Below are 17,652 nucleotides of genomic sequence, written 5' to 3'. Positions count from 1 at the left end.
CTTTTAGATATTTATGAGCTTCGGAAGTCTCATATCTCTCTAATTTCCATATGAAGAAGTTGAGGCATAATGAGTTGCAGCGGTTTGTCCTAAGCAAGTCTAACTAAAAAAGTGCTTGAAATTCAAATTTCTTTTTAATTAGTCAGATTCTTGATCAGAATGTCCTTCTGTTTCTGGTAGCGGAGCCTGCTGGCATCTGTGTGAAAAGAGAGGGCATCCTGGCCAAATGGGAATTACCAGGAGCATGCAGTCTTCCTTCTCCTAGTGTGCCCAAAATGAACAAAGAATTGGTTGGAGCAGGAACAAACCGTTGCCATGGATGAACCAGCTATGGAGAATAACAGAGGTCAATGAGCAAGATGACTTCTGCCATACGTGTGTAGCATCTGTGCCCCGTTGCAGGGTGTGCCTGCAAGGTGAAATGTAGCCTCTAGGCAGCACCTCGGAGCCATGCTCTCCAGGATAGGCTGGATTTTGCCTGGCTTTGTGTGTAAGTGTGGTTGCCAACACCTGCACAAAGCAAAGGCAGAACAGACCTGAAGAGCAGCATCTGGTACCTGTTTGACCATGGCAGGGTGCATGGCCAGGTGAAGCTGTGAGCAGCAGCAGCACTGAAGGTGAAAATGACACTGACAGGGTTTTCTACTGGGCTGCAGCCCTGTGTGTCTTTACTCTTCCCCCATCCTGTGTTGGAGCCCAATCTTTCTCATAATTGTCCACCTGGATCAATTTATAGATTAAGTCCTGCAGCCAGCTGTAGGAGGCATAGATGTATGGCACCATGCAACATGTCCAGGAATGGCCTGGCCTGCTCAGTGGTCCTGCCTGCAGTCCTATGCTCTTCCCAAACTCTATTTGCAATGCAGGTAAACTGTAAACAGGGGACTAGGTGTAAGAGGAGGAGGGTACACCAGTGTGTCTGCATTTTCCTGCCTCTTTGCAGGCTTTTCAATGAAAGACAAAATAGTTGCATGCCCCTTGGTATTATAGGTTTGCAGTTTCCCTCTTGTAGATTTTAGATGTGGATCACAGCCCCGTGTTGGTAGACACTACACAGACAGCTAAGGAGGAGACCATCCCTGTCAAGTTTTGGGACTAGATACCATATAAAAGGCCAAAGCAGGATAGCTCGTGGGTGGAATAGAGCTGGAAGGAGAAAGTGACAGTGCAGGGGAAGGATGTAGTGGAAAATCAGGAATTGCACCTTGCAACTAGTCTAACCAGGACCCTAGGGGAGAAGGTTTCCAGGTGTTGTGGAAGCAGCTTTGCACACTTTTATGGGGTGGTGTTTGGCAAAGAGCTAATTCTCAAAATTTGTTGCATGACCACTCACTTAACCACTGATTAGTGAGTGATGCAGGACACTACCACTGCTGTTCATGGGAAGAGACAGTTAGAAAGGGAGTAAAAGGTAGTCTATAGGAAAGGAGATAATTTCAGGAATCCCCGGAAAGTCCTTGCCTTGGCTGGCCATTTCAGACCTTGTGCACTCTCTGGCCTGTCCTTTTGGCTGCAGTGCCTGTTGTGGTGCCACTGTAAAACCACTGGTGTGTGCACTTTGGGGACTCTTGTGGTCGGACAGGACAGGGCAAGACGTTTATTGGGAAGGGTAGGGGTGAGGAGGACAAACGCACCAGGGAGGTATGGTAGGTTGGTAAGAGAAAGGCTGTGGGTCCTGCATAGATTTAAGTTGAAAACTACTTTGTAATCTGGTTGTGCAAGAGTGTCTGGGGCAGAGGGGATGTGTGTGATGGACAGGAAGGAGGGGTGCCTGCGTGTGTGCATAAGGAAGTACCTGCAGCAGCTGTTGTAATTGTTTTAATAAAGGAACATTTCCCTGAATTTCTCTTTTGGCACCTGAGGGCCCTTCCCAGGATGCCCTTGCTGAAACTGCTGTTTGATTTCCAGGGCAAATGCAGTACACACACACACAGAGCCCCATCTTGTTCATGCAAACCCACAATCCCATTAGGACATGGCTCCTCTTCCTTTTGGTAACAGGGAAGGGGGGGGGGGTGCGGGGGTTGAAATAATGACAGAGATGATTATAATTAATATTTTTTTATGTCTGAAGAGTGAAAGTCCTGCCCAAGTCCCCCAGCTGAGCACAAGCCAAAGTGCTAAATCCCTGTAGGGGTGTGTTTTATTACTGACGCTCTGCATGTCGAGGCTGGTCGCGGGGTCTGATGCTGTGCATGTGGAATTCTTGTGGCTCCTTTCCATTGTGCCAATGAAAAGCAGGATCCCATTCGTATAATAAAAAGGAAACTTGAAGGTTTCCACGCCTACATGGAGGTGAATGCTTGCAGCATTAGTGTTTTAATTAAGTGTTTTACCTTCGCATGACTTTTCTGTATGATCACATTGCAAGCGATGAAGCAGATATTACCAGGGTCGGAATATGATGGGATTCTCAGTGGCCCTTCCACAAAAGGTTTTGGCTGCTCCTCTGTTAGGCTGGTCTGCAGCTGGGTTGCTTTATAGTCTCGTAATTCTTCATTGGGCAGTGTGTGCTGGGTTTGATTCATCCCTGACCATTCCTCTTTCAGGAGCAGGGCTCTGCCAGGATGATGGGGACTGGGAGGCACTGATTGCTTCCTGATCCTCCCTTGACCAGCTGGGTGATCTCAAACAGGTAGCTTGCTCCTTAGGACTCCTTTTGTCTGTGTGCCTGATGTCACACACAGATGGAAGGCTGAGCTGGGTATGGAAGTTGTTCTTAGCCAGGCTGTCTACACAGTGTAGTAGTGAGGCAGCTGCTCTTCCCAAATCAGTACAAAGCCGCATCCTGCAAGAGCTGATCGCTTCAGTGGGCTGAAAGAAACCCTCAGCACAGGTTGGACAATGGACAGGAGAATGTGGCTCCCTATGTGACACCTGAGAGGTGCCTTTAACTGGGAGTAGTAGCAGTACTGGCAGCAACCCTGCAAGCTTTCAAAGATCATCTGAGCCTTTTGGATGTGAACGTGTGGAGAGCTCCAGGAGCATTGGTGACCTGAACTGAGTTGTACCTGTGCAGCTCTTGGTCGCTTAAAGCAAATTTCAACCATCAGAGTACATGTGTTGCTCCCCTGAGAGAGAGGCTGTCTGGACCCAGTCCCCAGGAGCTCCCAGCCATCCCTTTTCTCTGTCCTCCCCATAAAGGAGGGGTGTGTTGTCTCTGCTATAGCTGTGTTTCTCTTGCTACCACAGCAGGTGAAAGCCTGTGGGGACACAGGCCCACAGGTGGCAGCTCACAGCTTCTGCACCCAGCTTCAGCCTTGTCTCAGGTAAGGAAGAGGATGTTTCCTTATGAAGTGACTCAGTGTTTTTCCCTTTCTATCAGCAGAAACTCCACCAGGAATAGGCTGAGCCACGCCAGCCTTGGTGGCTGCTCCTGCTGTTCCAGGATGGGTGTCTCTCCATCTCCCATACAGCTGGCCCATCTACTGCTGTTGCTCAACCTCCTCCTTTCTGCCCTTTTGGAAATGATGTGGACAAAACCAGCCTGTAAGTCTGTTCAGATTGTGAGCTTCAGTGCCTGACCCTGGATCTCCAGTCTGTACTTGCAATACCCGCAACTCCGACGTGATCTGCCATCCAGGGGTGAGATGCTTTGGGCTTTGAACTTCACACCCCAAAAATACAGTCAGGTCTGTTTGACAGAGGTATGAGGTTTTCTCTGAAATTTTATTTATTATTTTCACTGGATTTTTTTTACCTGGCAACTCCTCTTTTTTCTTTTCTTTTCCTCACCCCCAGAAGAGCATGCTCAGCAGCTAAAGGAGAAAGCTGGCCGGAGTAGGCAGACTGTGAGCAGTGTAGGAGCTGCCAGGAGAGAGGAAGGGCAGCAGGATGGCTGTGACAGAGCACACGTGGCTCCTGCCCTCAATTAGCCTGTGTGGCTATCACTGTTGAAATGAAAGCACAGCAGGTCTCCAAGGAGTTCTCTCGTGGGTCTTGCTGAACTTATAAGCTGGGGCCACAGTATAACTTAATATCCTGAAATGTCAAGTGGCATGTACTGGCTGCCTGCTCTATTGGTGTTGGGGGTTTTTTTTATGAACACATTGTACTCCCATTTCCTGCAAAAAAATTCCTATCAGTGTTTGATGATTGCTTAATAAGAGAAATCAGTAAGCGCACGGAAAGTTCACATCCTGCAGATGAATATAATGACTGTAAGCTTCTGAGTTGCCAGGGATTGGAGGTTTTTTGGTTGTGGTTTGATTTATTTGTAATTTCATCCTTCCAGCCAAGAACACTGATGTGAAGCTGTATCCTGCAAGTGCTGAGACCATTGGTGAACTGTAGGAGGCCTTCAGCAACCACCAGCCTTACTCCAGAAGGAAAGGGTAGAATTTCTTGGATGAGCAAGCTGGGAGAAGGTATATCAAACTGGGAAAAGTAACAATATTGAGGATGAAACTGTCATGCTTTTATACCTGTCTTGTGATACACTGTGGGTTTTGTTTGATTTTGAAGCAGGCTTTTATAATCGTAGTGTGGGTGTGAACTCCTAGGAAGGTGACTGTAAGGCGTGCAGGCAAGCCTGACGGATCCCAAATGGATTTGTTGTTGTTTTTTATATCTGTTTCTAGACAAGCCTTTGTATTATTTCTTCTTAGGTGTGATTTCTGAGTCCTGTTGACTCTTTATTCAAGAGCAGTCTTTTATAATTTTTGTGTGAGCTAGCAGTCTTTTAGACTTGGAGGCATTGCATTTATAGGGACCCTGAAAGAAAATTTAAAAAGCCTTTTCTTCATGATAATTTTCATTACTAACTCTAATACTCCTCTGTCTAGAGCTTTCCCAGTTCAAAGTGCTGTGCAGTCTATCAGCTAACTGTGCAGCCCTGGTAAATGGGAGGTAAATAAAACTCCCTGCTGTCTGTAAGGCTTTTGAATTTTTTGTAAGTCTCTCAGCATGGTGTCGAGCAGGGAGCCACTGAGAGCCACCCATTGGGAAATACTTGGCAGAGGGACTGGCTGACAATTTAGACCATCTGAACACAGGCCTGAAAGGAAAATCTTGTCTTGTAGCGACTGTTTGCTTTCCACATGTCTCTTGCAATTTGTGTCCTCTCCCAGCTCTGTTTCATGGTTCTCATCTCCTTTCCTCGCACAAGACCGTGGTTTCCCAGGCTCTGAGGGCGAAAAGAACTAGCCAGAAATTGTAATGGAAACCCTTGCCTGATTAGGTGTCAGGAACATATTGAAAATAATGCAATTTTTATGCCACTTCCTATAGTTTAGAAGCTGAGGGCCAGTAAGAGAGAAATTGGTCAAGAAAAATAAAAAAATCCAAAACATAAGGAGCATTTTAATCCTTAAACGATAATTAGCCTTGGTCTGGAGCTGAGGAGTGCACCAGCCTTTTTGAGGAGGAGCAAAGCATATTTTCTCGTCACGGCACAGGCATATTCTTTTGTTTGGTTCCTTCCTATCTCAGTGCCTTACATATCCCATATGCACGAGTATCATCTGACTACAGAGTAATGTCTTAGTTCCCTAAATATTGGAGGATATTGAGACACTGAGGTAAATGGACCTTGGCCTAGGGTACTGCCTGTTGCAGAGGGAAGATTCATTAATTTTTTGTTGATGGGTCCTGGCCTCACCCCTTTGTGTGTATGTGTGAACACTCCTGGATGTAGAAAGCACTAATGTCTAATCATGTTCCACAGAAGATAATTTGAGATGATTAAAAAAAGTGTTCTGTTTACTTATTTTTAAGGAGTTATAATGCCAGCAGGCACTTCTAAGACTGTAAAGCTTAGACAAGGTGCTGTGAAAGAAGAAATATCAGCCAAACCCCAGAGTTTTGGGTATAGTCATGTGACTGTCCCACTGTTTGCAGCTGTCTTCTGGCTGTTCAGTCCCCTTTTTGACTCAAGGGGAGACTCTTTTTACTGTCATAGAGGGTGAAGGATGCAGTGATTGAGGGCTTCATGCCTGACCAGTGTGAAGGCAATGGGGTGTAAATCCATGTACCTCCTTGCTAATATGGCTGTTACTTTGCATTAATCTGGCTACTCTCTCTACCCAAATTTCTGTTACAACGGGCTATCCAAACCCAGGAAAGAGAATTTTTGCCCTTCACAGATAAACTATTTCCTTGGGGGCCTAGACCCATTGGCATCCTCTGCCCCAAATAAGTTGGAATCAGCTCTTGGTGGGAGAAGCCAGCTGAGGTCATGCACAAGCACTGCAAGAGGCTTCCCTGTCTCCTCACCCCAAAGGGCCAAGATATTTAGACAGCTGCCTCACTATGAATGGGACTCTCTGGCAAAAGAATTAAGCAAAGATTAAAATCAGTTTTAGCTGCTAAATGTGTGCTTTGCACAGCATTTAGCAGCTAAAAGTCTAATTATCTTTGAACTTATGCACATGGTTTTAGATGTGATGCACACAAGTTGCTATTTTTTTTATTTTGTCTACAAGGAGCTGGAAATCAGGATAAAAATGAGATCCTGGTGTCAGTAAGGGCACAATTTTGTGAGTAGGCTGGAGGCAGTGCCCAGTCTGCAGGGAAGTAGGGCACCTGCTGAATGAGAATAGGTTAAAAAACTGCTTTAACACTTGTCATTTAGACTCTCCTGTTTAATGGAAGTTCGTGCTCTTGATTAAGGAAATGCAAGTGTGCATGAAGGTAGGAAAATGAGACTGCTCTGACAGAAAGCCAAGCTCCTAGCTGGAGGGAAAATTTACTCTGGATATTGATGCTTGCAAGACACAGAGAGTGAAATCTGGGAGGTGAAGAGCACTGTAAGACCTACATAGGTCACTGCAGAGCAAGTCAGATTGAGTTTTAGAAAGTGCTGCAGGGAGATAAGGAGGAATTTGATGCTGAGTTGCCATAAAATAGGGAGAGGGGGCTCCATGTCTCCTGTGCAGCCTGGGTGCTTTGGAAACCTGCTCAAGGCTCAAGATACCCATGTCAATGAAAACACAGACAATGGGAGGAGGTAACAGGGCTGATAAAATGTTGGTGCCATTTAAAAACCCTTTAGGGAAGCAAGTAAGTATTGCCAAATGGTGATCAAAAATCCTGGATCTTCCCATCCAGCATGAGCCAAATCATGACATAAGACAAACTTTTTTCAGTTTGTTTTTTTTTTTTAACTTCAACTTTTTTTAACCTTTAGATTACCCTTAAATTATATTTCAAGCTTCTTTCTTAACCATAAAGTATGCAATTGGTACAGAAACAGGTCTAGGAATCAAAAGTGAATTTTTCATACAGCCACTGAAGAAGGGCTGATTGGAAGCCTTTTCTTGCATAGCCTTGTACACAGTTGAGGACATCCCGCTTGCTCCATTTAATCAGCTCCCCCCTTGCCTAAACACCCCAGCTCGTGTGTTTGCTGGAGATGGTGTTTCCCATATTTCTGATTTTTCCCTGGACTCTGTGATCTGTCCACATATTTTTTGAAGGGTGAGTGAGGCTACAGGCAATCCACCAGTCGAGAGCTTACCTGTGCTGAGCAGGCAGGAAGGATTCCTTTACAAGCATAGTATCTTGCACTGATTTTTACTAATTAAACCCCCCCATCCCCAATGTTCACAAATGATCAAGATAATTTTGACTTTTGGTCTTCTCTTCTATATAATGTCAGCTCATCTTAGCTTTGTGTAGCCTGCAAAAGTGGTATACACATTGTCAATTAATTAATGTGATTTTCTTTATTAAACTATTGAATGGAACTAATTTCCGGGATCAAGGCTGTCAAGCAGAACACTCAAGACAATGCAACTTATGGAATGCTTATCAAGTGTACCAGTTACAACACTTTTGCTCTGTTTAGGAGATTAAGAGTTCTCCTTCTCCTATTCTTTCTGTTTCATGTGTTTTGTGTTGCAAAGCATCTCATGAAAAAAAGTTGGTAGAAAGTAGTGGTTAAAGAGCTGTCTTGGGTCCGGAGTTCAGACCTTCTGATATCAGGCACAGGTAGAGTCGCAGCCTGACCTGTCACAAACCTCTGCAGCTTGTCATACCTCTGTTTTGCCATGTGTAAGGTGTTGATCAATAAAGTTAGTTCTGTTAGCATTGGTGAAGGTTCCTATATTGATGTCAGAGAACCAATGCTATGAAAAGGCCAGATTCAAGAACATGTCAATGAGAAATTTTTGCTTCAGTGATGAGCCAGGCATGAATTGTAGGACAGTAAGACTATGATTTATGAAGTGAAATGTGTGGATTATTCATTTGAGAAACCCATTAAGGGTTAGTAACATTACTTAACAGAAGAAACATCTTCAGCTCCAGCAGCTTTGATTTGAAGGTATCAAGGGAAAACCAATTTCTTTTAGCAATTTAACAATGCAAATAGGTTCTAAGGTGATGATGAGAAGATGAATATGTTACCCAGAGTAGAACGGAGCAGCAGCAAAGCATTGGTGTGGCAAGGTTCACAAAAGGCAACTTTGAATGACAAACACCAATTTGGGCAAGAGGCTTTCACTCCGAGCCAGCCGGGAGAGATTAGAGATCCACAAAGGACGTGTTCCTGATGATTCCATTGCTCTGTCCTTATTTCCATGGCTCTGCTGGTTGCCTACCACCTTGGAGAGGTGCTGCAGGCACTTCCTAGTGGGCTAATGTCATTGGTCAGAGATCTCTATGTATGTAAAATCTGGGAGAGATCCATACCATCCCTGCACAACTGATGTTTGTAGATGATGGGTGAGGCAGTGATGTCTCAGGGAGCTACACTGCCTTGGGCTATGATCTCATAAGTTAAGCAGGGTTGGGCCTGTTTGTTTTTGGATGGGGACTTAGAAGGAGAAGTTGATTGCTACAGTCAATTTGACTTGGTAATTCAGAAGGTGGTGCTCTTCCCCCTGGGTAGCACAGGTTGACATGCCAGAGTTATTAGGCTCACCACAGCTCCTAACCTTTTGGAAAAAATGTAAGCCCAACACCCTCATCTTTCCAGAATGAACATCACGGGACTCCTGCTATTACCCCAAAGTCCAAACCAAATTCCATCTCAAAGCAACCACACCATGCAGATGGAGATCCACCCTGCCCTTTCAGGAGGATGCAGCAGACTTTGCTTTCCCTGCTGGGTCACATTGTACCTCCAGCTGAACCGCTGCAGAGCTTGGGACAGATGGCAGCAGTACTACTGGGGCAGACAGCAAATGCCCTCTCAATGTGTGCAAATGTCCTCACTGTAAAGGGACTGTTTAAATGGGAAGTGTTTCCCCACCAATAGGGGTTTTGGAAGTCTTGGTCATATCTGGTTTGAGCAGTAGCCTCCTTGTGCTGCATGTGGGCTAGCAGCTGGAGCTCTGTTTTGCCTTTGTCTTTTCCTACTGCAGCACAGTGCTAGGCTCTCACAGCACAGGAACACTCTGCTGCCCACTGCCCTCTTAGAGGGACAAAAAAAATTTTCTTAGCTGTTTTGCACACCTCTTCATATTCCACTGTGGCTACTTGGGCCAAATTCTGGAGTGAGGTAAGTCATTTAGCAGCATGTAGGTGTAAAGTGCAGCAATTTTCTGTTCTGAGTGGGTGGTAAGGTAGGGGTGCAGCAGGAAAAGCAGCAAAGAGGGATGGCATTAGATAACATGCTCTCTGTGCCGAGGGCTTCTGGGAAGGGAGCTCTGGTTTCTTTGGCCATGTCTAAAGGCAGGTTTGCTCAGTATTTGTTTGTTTTCTAAGCTGTGAATGTGCTTGTGTGTATTCTTTTTGGTTTAGCTTAAACCTTTCCTAATCCTGTTAGCAGAGATAAATCTCCCTGAACCACAAGTAAGTGTCTGCACGGGAGTTTGCACGAGCTGAATTAATTCTGCGTGAAATTCTGCAGGGTGCCCTTGTGTGGGTAAACACAACCTCACGTCCCTTCCAGCATCCTTGGCTTTCACTGCTGTGCTTTGCCTGCCTGCTCTCCCTTCTTGGCAGGGGAGGTCACATTGAAGCTTCTTATTTTCAATTTCCACAGGAAAATAAGCTAATCCCCCTTCACCACCATGGTGACCTTACAGGAAAAGGGCTGAGTGAACCCAAATTGGGCTCTCTGTGTGGGGTCTGTCAAGAAAGGCTCCCTGAAGGGCTCTGTGCCAGCAGGACCATGTCCCTGACCTAGTGGCATGGAGAAAGAGGGGCTGCTCCCAGTACTAGCCCCGCTGCTCTGTCCTGGCACAGCACAGTGGGAGAGGCAGCTGGGCTTAGCTCAGGATTTTGCATATTCTTTACCATGCATGTCCTGTCTTGACAGTATTTATGCAAATTTTTAAGTAGAGGAAAAAGCTGTCACGTAAAACAAAAAAATTCATCTGAAGGCCAAATATGTAGGTTGGTTGGCTTCTGTGTTTTCTTTTTTTTTTTTTTTTTTTTCCCAATTAAAAATAAGGTAACCTATAAAACGACGATCTAGTTTAATATCCTCATTACATGTTCCAGGCAGTATCTGAGTCACACCGTTTTCACTGTGCTTTGTACCCCTGCGGGGGATGTAAAAGCTCCATTTTTAGAATATTCCTAGGTCCACCTCAGTCAGATGTGCCAGGTGAGAGTTCCAGGGTGCAGGATTGTGGGTAGTGAAAGTGAATTCTCTCAGGATACCATTGCTGTCAGGACAGGACAGTATTTGAGGTAATTGGTTTGGGTGGTCCTGTCCTTGCAATCCATGTCACCTTTTTGAGTGGAAACACACCTGAAGTCAAAAGAAATTCCCAATGGATTGTGTTGTCCTTATTGTTATTTCTGGCTAGTGGAACTCCACTGAGTTTAATTCCCACCTAGTGCAAAGACCCATCACCTTTAATTAACATCGAAAAACACTTATAAGGAGCAACAAAAGGAGCTGCTGGAGGATGTCTCTTCTTCAGCACTGGAAGAGCTGCTGCATGTTCTCATGTCATGAGCAGCCAATTCTCATCAGCATGGGTATTTCTTATGCAGGTAGGGGTCTTCTGGCTTTACTGGGCCATTTCACCTGGGTATGTCTGCAGAGATAACTAGTAAGGTGCTCGGTGGTTAATGCCAACTGTGATATTGGGTTTTGTGATGCAGATTCTTGTTTGCTAAGAGCCAGAGTAAACCAGACTTGCCTCCTGGGATCTACATACCACAATAGCCCAGAGATCACAGTTGTGGAGACTTCTTTTCCTGAAGACTCAAGGTCACAGCTGAGGTACAGCAATCCAATAATTTATTGCTGATCAGCTCACAGCCCCCACTATGAGCCACAGTGCCAAACCTGCTTTTCACATAACTAAGAGCATTTGCACTGAGGGTTACTTCTACCCAGCTCATATAATGTGCCTTCATCTGTGGGACAGCACTTGTGAGCCTTTTCCACCATTGCAGCATCATGAAACACAAGGCTGAATGTTATCTTCACTTTAGAGCACTTTGTACAAGACAGGAAGGGGCTGGAAAAAGGGATTCTCCTTTGGGCTATAGATCCCCCACTTGCTGTATCTCCATACCCCTCCCAATGTGGTGAGCTCCAAGGACTTGGCAGATATCAGCCCTTTTTCCACTAGAATTGCAGTTTTCTCCTTGGGCTGTGTCTAAATTTCCTTGGCATGGAGGGAAGAGCTGACGTTACCACCACTCCAGGGAATGCAGTACCGTGGAATTATTACCTTTCAGATATGCTATACAGATACACTAGGAAACCTCCATTCTTTCCTTCCTTAAAAATACCTGGCTCTAGTTACTGCATTTGGAAGCTGTGGGTCTCTGACTCTCATGGTTTGCCTGTTAAGGTGACAGCCTGCAGTAAATGTCATGGCTCACCAATACCAGAAATCTCAGCCTCCCAGCCCGTTTCTGTGTCTGGCATTGGGGTGAACCAGCCAGACTCCACCAAAAAACAGCTTGCAGGACTGCTCCCATAGGGCAGCACAACACTGGTGTTTGGCTTCCATGTGCCCCTTGCAGCCCTTCTGTGCCATCCTAGACCTTGTGCCCTTGGCTGTACCCTGCCACCACCCTCCTCCTGCAGGCCTTGCAGCACAGCCCTTCAGTGCCAGGCAGGAAAATCATCACCTTCGTGAGCTGCCACAAAACTCCCAAACTATTTTAGGTGTGTTGACTTCAAGCACGCACACAAGCAACTATTGTGTCTTATGGCCACAAGGCCAAGTGCCACACGTTGTGGGCATGGCCATTCTGCTCCAGAGCCAAGCTGGCCCTGGGCAGTCTCAGCAGGAGATGTTCTGTATTACCTGTCCTGGGAGGCTGGGAATTGCTCCCTAGGCTGGGTGCCATTAGAGATACAGATATAACCTTTACCTACTAACTAACGAAATTGCTTTTCCCAGTGCAGGGGTATACCTGCATGCTATTAGCATTAGAGATTTCAGGTTCCAGACCTGCTGCTGACTTCAACGAGTCTTTTGTAACATTATTTGAAATATTGTCTGTTGGATTTTTTTTTTTTCCATTGGAAGTTGATAGTTGAAATTTCTTTTTTGTTTAACGCCTAAAAGTTTTCCTTTACCTGATTTGCCCTCTTCCTCTCCTAAAACATATGCATGCACAAAAAAATTTGACTTCTGGAGTCTGGATGCTTTCCTAATGCATTTAATAGCACCAAGGACATGAAATACTGTACTGAGTCCTCTGGGAAACCTACAGTTAGTGGGATGAAAATACCTTCTGTAAATGATTGAGCTCATGAAACAGTGTGAGTAATTAAAATGCTGTGCAGGACAGAGCTGAAAATCCTTACAGGATTATCAGTGAGACATTGTTTAAAAGATGTCCTTGGGTTGGACAGTGCAGCAACATTGAGTGCAAGCAGCACTCAGAGCTCCTGCTGAGAATGGAAGGTGGCAGATACCTGGTTAGTCTTCTGTTTTCTTTCATTTTTATCCTTGCTGTTCCAGCTGAGAGGAGCTCTTCATTGCTTATTTATTTCATCCCAGGAGGTCTGCAGATTGATTGACTGGTTGTTGGGGGATTTTTTTGTCTGTTTGTTTGTTGTGGTTTGTTTCTTAAACAAGTCTGTAATGATGGTTGTGAGGGCAGAGCCAGGGAAGGGACAGCTTTAAAAAGTTCTCTGTACATCTACTTGTGTGGTGGTCTTAGTGTGTGTGTGCATATTGATCCTATCCCAGGATAGGCACCAAAGAGCTGTCCACAGACCTGGTTAAACATTTAATAACTAGCTGCAGTTTCCATGTCTTGTTTCCAAAGGCATTTTAGTACCTGAAGATGCCTACAGAGCTTTCAAAGGGCCTTAGCTCATTGGATATCCAAATTTCTGTGACTTTGATGAGATTGCTATGTTTACCTTTATCAGGATTCTTAGAAAACTCCTCTAGGAGTCCATTTGCCATGCACCCAAAGTCCTTGTGAAGTTTAATCAGGGTTTGTTTTTTGTTTGGTTGGTTTCGTGCCTGGAGCTGCACTTCCCGATGTGGCAAGTCCTGCCCATAGAACATAGTCCCGCTGCATAGAACAGCTTCAGAAATGGCAAAGGCTGAAAGGTGCTCATGCACTGTGATAACCTGTTGGACAGGATTGAAAAGGACAGTGACAGGTTATGTAAGTGAGCAGTGGATAATTTACTTTGTGAAGATGTTTAAAACTCACCATTGTTTTGGGCTCATGAGTGGAAGTTTATTATGGTAAATTTGTTGGAGGGTAAGGTCACATTTTTCTTTCCTGGGTGAAAAGTGAGGCCAGACAAATACAGAAATACAGTTACAAGCGCAGTTAGTAGATGTCGGCATCCTTTCGGATGTGGGGTGACATGATGGGTGTGGGCTGGAGGAGGAGTATGAAAAGGGAAATGATTTGCACACAGGAGAGGCCTGGAGTGAATTTGAGTTGAAGAACTTTGCGGGGAGGACAGGAATGAGAGAAAGGGAAAAAGAAAGGAAAAAATAAATTTTCCTTGATTGGGTGAAGGTGATGGGACTGGAGGAACTGGTGGGAAGATGTGTTTGAGTCAGACCTGAGCCATGCACGAGGGCAAGGGGGAGCTGACTTGGGTACAAAACAGGTTAAACAAGGACACATGGCAAGAAGGTAGGAAAGGGAAGGGGAGTTGAAGGTTGGGAAGGTTGAAGGTGAGTCCAGCTTGACAATGGGGGTGAGATGGCAAGCAGGCCTTTCCTTTTCCAGAGGCAGTTGCTTATGAATACCCATTATGTCTGGTTTTATCTCTCTGCAAGGAAGCTTTCCAAAAGCATGAATAATACCTTATTAGGTAGAGGGTAAAGCCCCTCCTTTTCATCCTGCTTTAATTCATGCTTCCTCTGCCTTGGTGGCTGCCTTGTACATGGTGCTGTTAGAAGTGCAATTATCATTCTTCCTGGTTGGGCGGTATGAAGGGCGTAGCCTCTCACAGTATCTCCTGGAGGCTTATTACTCAAGAGAGAGGAGCTGTGCACGAGAAGCCAAATTAAACTGAGCAAAGAGGAGGCTGTTTCCACCGCAGGGATGGAACAGATTGTTTTGCTGAAGACCAGGTCAGGAGCTGGTCCAGGGGAGAATGTAGCTGGAAGCCTGCAATGTAGGGAGCTTGCACCATGGAGACGAAAGGCAGAACACTGTGGTTCTTTGTGGCTTAGCCTGCTTCCCTCCCTTTTGTCCACTGCTTTACGGATGTGGGATTCTGCTTGACAGTAGAATATTGTCCTGCACAGACTTCAAGGCTTCGAGTTGTAAAATTGTGACCCTCTTCCTCTGGTTTTCTTCAGGATCTTGACTGTTGCTTGTTAGAGAACTATCCAGACCTAGTTTAAAGATCCCAAGTCATGGAAAATGCAGTGCATCCTTGAAAGAACCACCTTCTCCCTTCCTTTTTTAAAAAGCATCACTTTTCTCAGCATGAATTAATCTGTTTTTTAGCTGTCTCTTACCATTGCATCACCATGGTTTTCCCTCTACTTTGTGGCAAGAGTGCCTTACACACCACTCAGTGGTCTGCTTTGAGGGGCAAACAGTGTCTCCATCTCTGTTTGCCAGGATTTCAGATGTCTCTGAAGCTTTCTGAGCACCAGGCAGCAAACAGTTAAGGCAGCTGAGCCACAGGTCTCAGAACATTTTGCTAGGGAGCCAGGTGAGCAAAGAACAGATAAAGGCAGCACCTGCCTATGGGTTTGGAACAGCCTGGGGCCATGGATAGAATGTAAATACACTCTGAAAATCTTATTGTCTGACACTGTGCCAGCGTCTTCTGGGCTCTTGTCATGGAAAATATTTCAGCTGAGGTCATTCAATCAGCAAAAACCCAGGATTTAATACCCTCTGAGGTGCCAACTTGCTTCTTTCTTTGTGTCGATAAATAAACAATGTAGGGTAGCATTTCATGTTGCCAGGATGATCTTTGTTTCATTAGGAAGGGCTTAAATGTTGTTGATTCTTTTTTTTTCTTTTTTTTCTTTCTCCTTCCTCCTCTTTAAATGCAAAGACTGTATGTTTCTGCTCCCTTTCTCTGTTTGCTCCTCCTGGCTCAAGCACACACCCAGCTTTTAGAGTTAGAACTAATGTCTGCTTCTTGTAAATCTCTGCTGGCTGCCCCAGGCTGTGTTTTTAATTCCTTTATTCTGCTTTGAGATGAGTAGGAGAAAGGTGCAGCTTTTTGAGATGATGGAAGTTGCCATTTCCCTTCTTCAGTCAATTAGGTGCTTTGGTTGTTTTCAGCTAATTCTCTAAAACTTTCCATTGATGATAGCGCTAAGGGGCTGGGGGGAGCTGAGGGATCTGGGAGGGAGAAGAGGGAGGGCTGGTAACTGGATTATCTACTGGTGGGATGACTGATTTGCTGCCTGTGCCTCTGGGACAGAGAAACAACCTGACTTCAGAGCTGTATTCAGAGCAGCTCAGCTTCTGGTCAGTCAGATTTATGGCTTTTAATTGCATTTGTGCTGTGCCTGTCCTTTCTCAAGAGTGACATGAGACGTGGTGATCCTGTCAGGGCATTCGGGGAAACCACTGCTTTTTCTTCCAAATCCTTGCAATGGGAAATTACTTCAAAGCTTGCATGGAGCTTCCCTTAATTGTGTGTCTTTGAGACATTTCCCCACATCCTTCAGCTCCAGACCCTTCCACCACTGCCCATTTTGGGTAAGTCATGGGTGTGCAGACACTGCTGGCTGAGGAGGAACCATCTGTCTAGAGGTGATCCCTACCTATTGAAAGCCTTCACTTCACGTATTTTTTGGCCAGTTGACCCTCCCTACCTCCTCTGGGCCTTGCTTACTGGCCTGCAATACCCAAGCCCCTTGTGGGTGGTGACTGCCTCATACAGGTGTTGTAGAAAGCACGACAGTGCCCCGGCAAGTCCAGCAATGGTGGTCCCTTTCTTCCGCTGTGTTTCAGCAACAGTGTGAGAGCAAGGGATGGGCTTTGCCTTCTGAAACATCATCTCTTTCTGCTTTCAGGCAGGAAGGAATGAGATCAGTCTTTCCACATCAGCACTTTTCTTTATCTTGTTGTTTTCTGCCCTGAGTCTGTCAGGGTCTGTGGCTCACCTGGTAATGAGTCTGCAAACCTTGGGGCTGGGAATCGTCTCACCTGATTTTGGTTATCTAAAACTTAGACATAAAGTTTAAGATTGTCATCTAGACTCCCTCTTTGCTCAGTGAGGAGTGATAAACAGCCCATGCCATTCACCTTACCCACTCTAGACATCTGCCTTAGGTTGGGATGATTCACTCTTTGGAAGCTCCCGTGCACTCCACAAGCTGTCTGGGAGGCATAGGGGAACATTCAGATCTGGACCCCTAACTCTCACAGGGCTCTTCATCTGAGAAATCCAGCACCTGCTACTTTTTACTATTTACCATGGATATTGTCTGTGTGCAGGGTGGAATTACCCTGTCCCTGGCTTTAAGGGGAGTGACCTGTGCCCAAGTGACTGTTGAGATATCTTTGTGCTGATTTTGGTTTTGATGGAGATGGTGTTCTGCCTGTGGTGGCCCAGAGGAGCAAAGGAGGTTTTTAAAGTGAGGAGGTAATAAGTACTTTGTCAAATGTTGTCATTCTGCTATCATTTGTTTTCAATCAATCAAGTGGATTTTAAGGTTACCAGTTTCAGAGCTAATGAAAAAATATGGGGGCCTGCTTTCCATTACAACTGAAGATCTCAACTGCTTTATATTCACCCTTATGTTAATCTGTGATGTGATTGCTTATCCCTGTGTATATCTTTGAAGGGGAAAGACTGCAGGCATTCCCCACCCCACATGAGATACAGACCTTAAAATACAAAGGGGAACATAGAGCTTGGAGCCGAGCTAATCTTCTTGGGTTGCTGCTGGGAGCACAATGGTGGCAAATTGCTGTGGCAGTGGACCCTGCTCTTCAACCAAAGACAGGAACTAGGCTGACAGGACAATAATAGTGTGTTGGCTCAACTGGCAAACACACATCCCCTTTGGACAGACTCAAAATGTTACATTGAGAAGCAGTTAATACACCGTTGTGTAAGGTTCCTAATGGACTGGAGCCAGAATGCTCCATTAACCACACACACATAAAATATTCATTGAGCTTGGGTTTTGTTGCCAAGTTGGAGAAAGGGGGAGAAGCTTTGTGTATAGAGATAACACTGTCAGTATTGAGGGCTGAAGGGAGGAGTTGATGATGTGTTCCGAAATCTTTTATTCTTTTTAAGAAGAGAAGTACTTTTGATCCTTGGCAGGGGGCTAAGGGGTGCAAAGAGGATTAAATGCAATACCTGCCAGGTTTTACATTTCA

General features: G+C 45.3%; 1 long non-coding RNA gene across 4 annotated transcripts in view; it reads left to right on the top strand.

The window, feature by feature from the left end:
* Positions 1-17,652, top strand: part of LOC116448992 — a 62,415-nt gene that overhangs the window by 25,402 nt on the left and 19,361 nt on the right. For 2 of the 4 annotated variants that reach the window (XR_004242189.1, XR_004242187.1), the window contains 2 exons: positions 3,326-3,647; positions 4,235-4,367. This is a non-coding gene — a long non-coding RNA (uncharacterized LOC116448992). The remainder of the gene's footprint in view (positions 1-3,325; positions 3,648-4,234; positions 4,368-17,652) is intronic. The other 2 variants (XR_004242188.1, XR_004242190.1) reach the window with 2 other exon arrangements.

The sequence above is a fragment of the Corvus moneduloides genome, chromosome 10 (genome assembly GCF_009650955.1).
Source record: "Corvus moneduloides isolate bCorMon1 chromosome 10, bCorMon1.pri, whole genome shotgun sequence".
NCBI lineage: Eukaryota > Metazoa > Chordata > Aves > Passeriformes > Corvidae > Corvus > Corvus moneduloides.
This window is presented reverse-complemented; position numbering and strand designations above follow the sequence as displayed.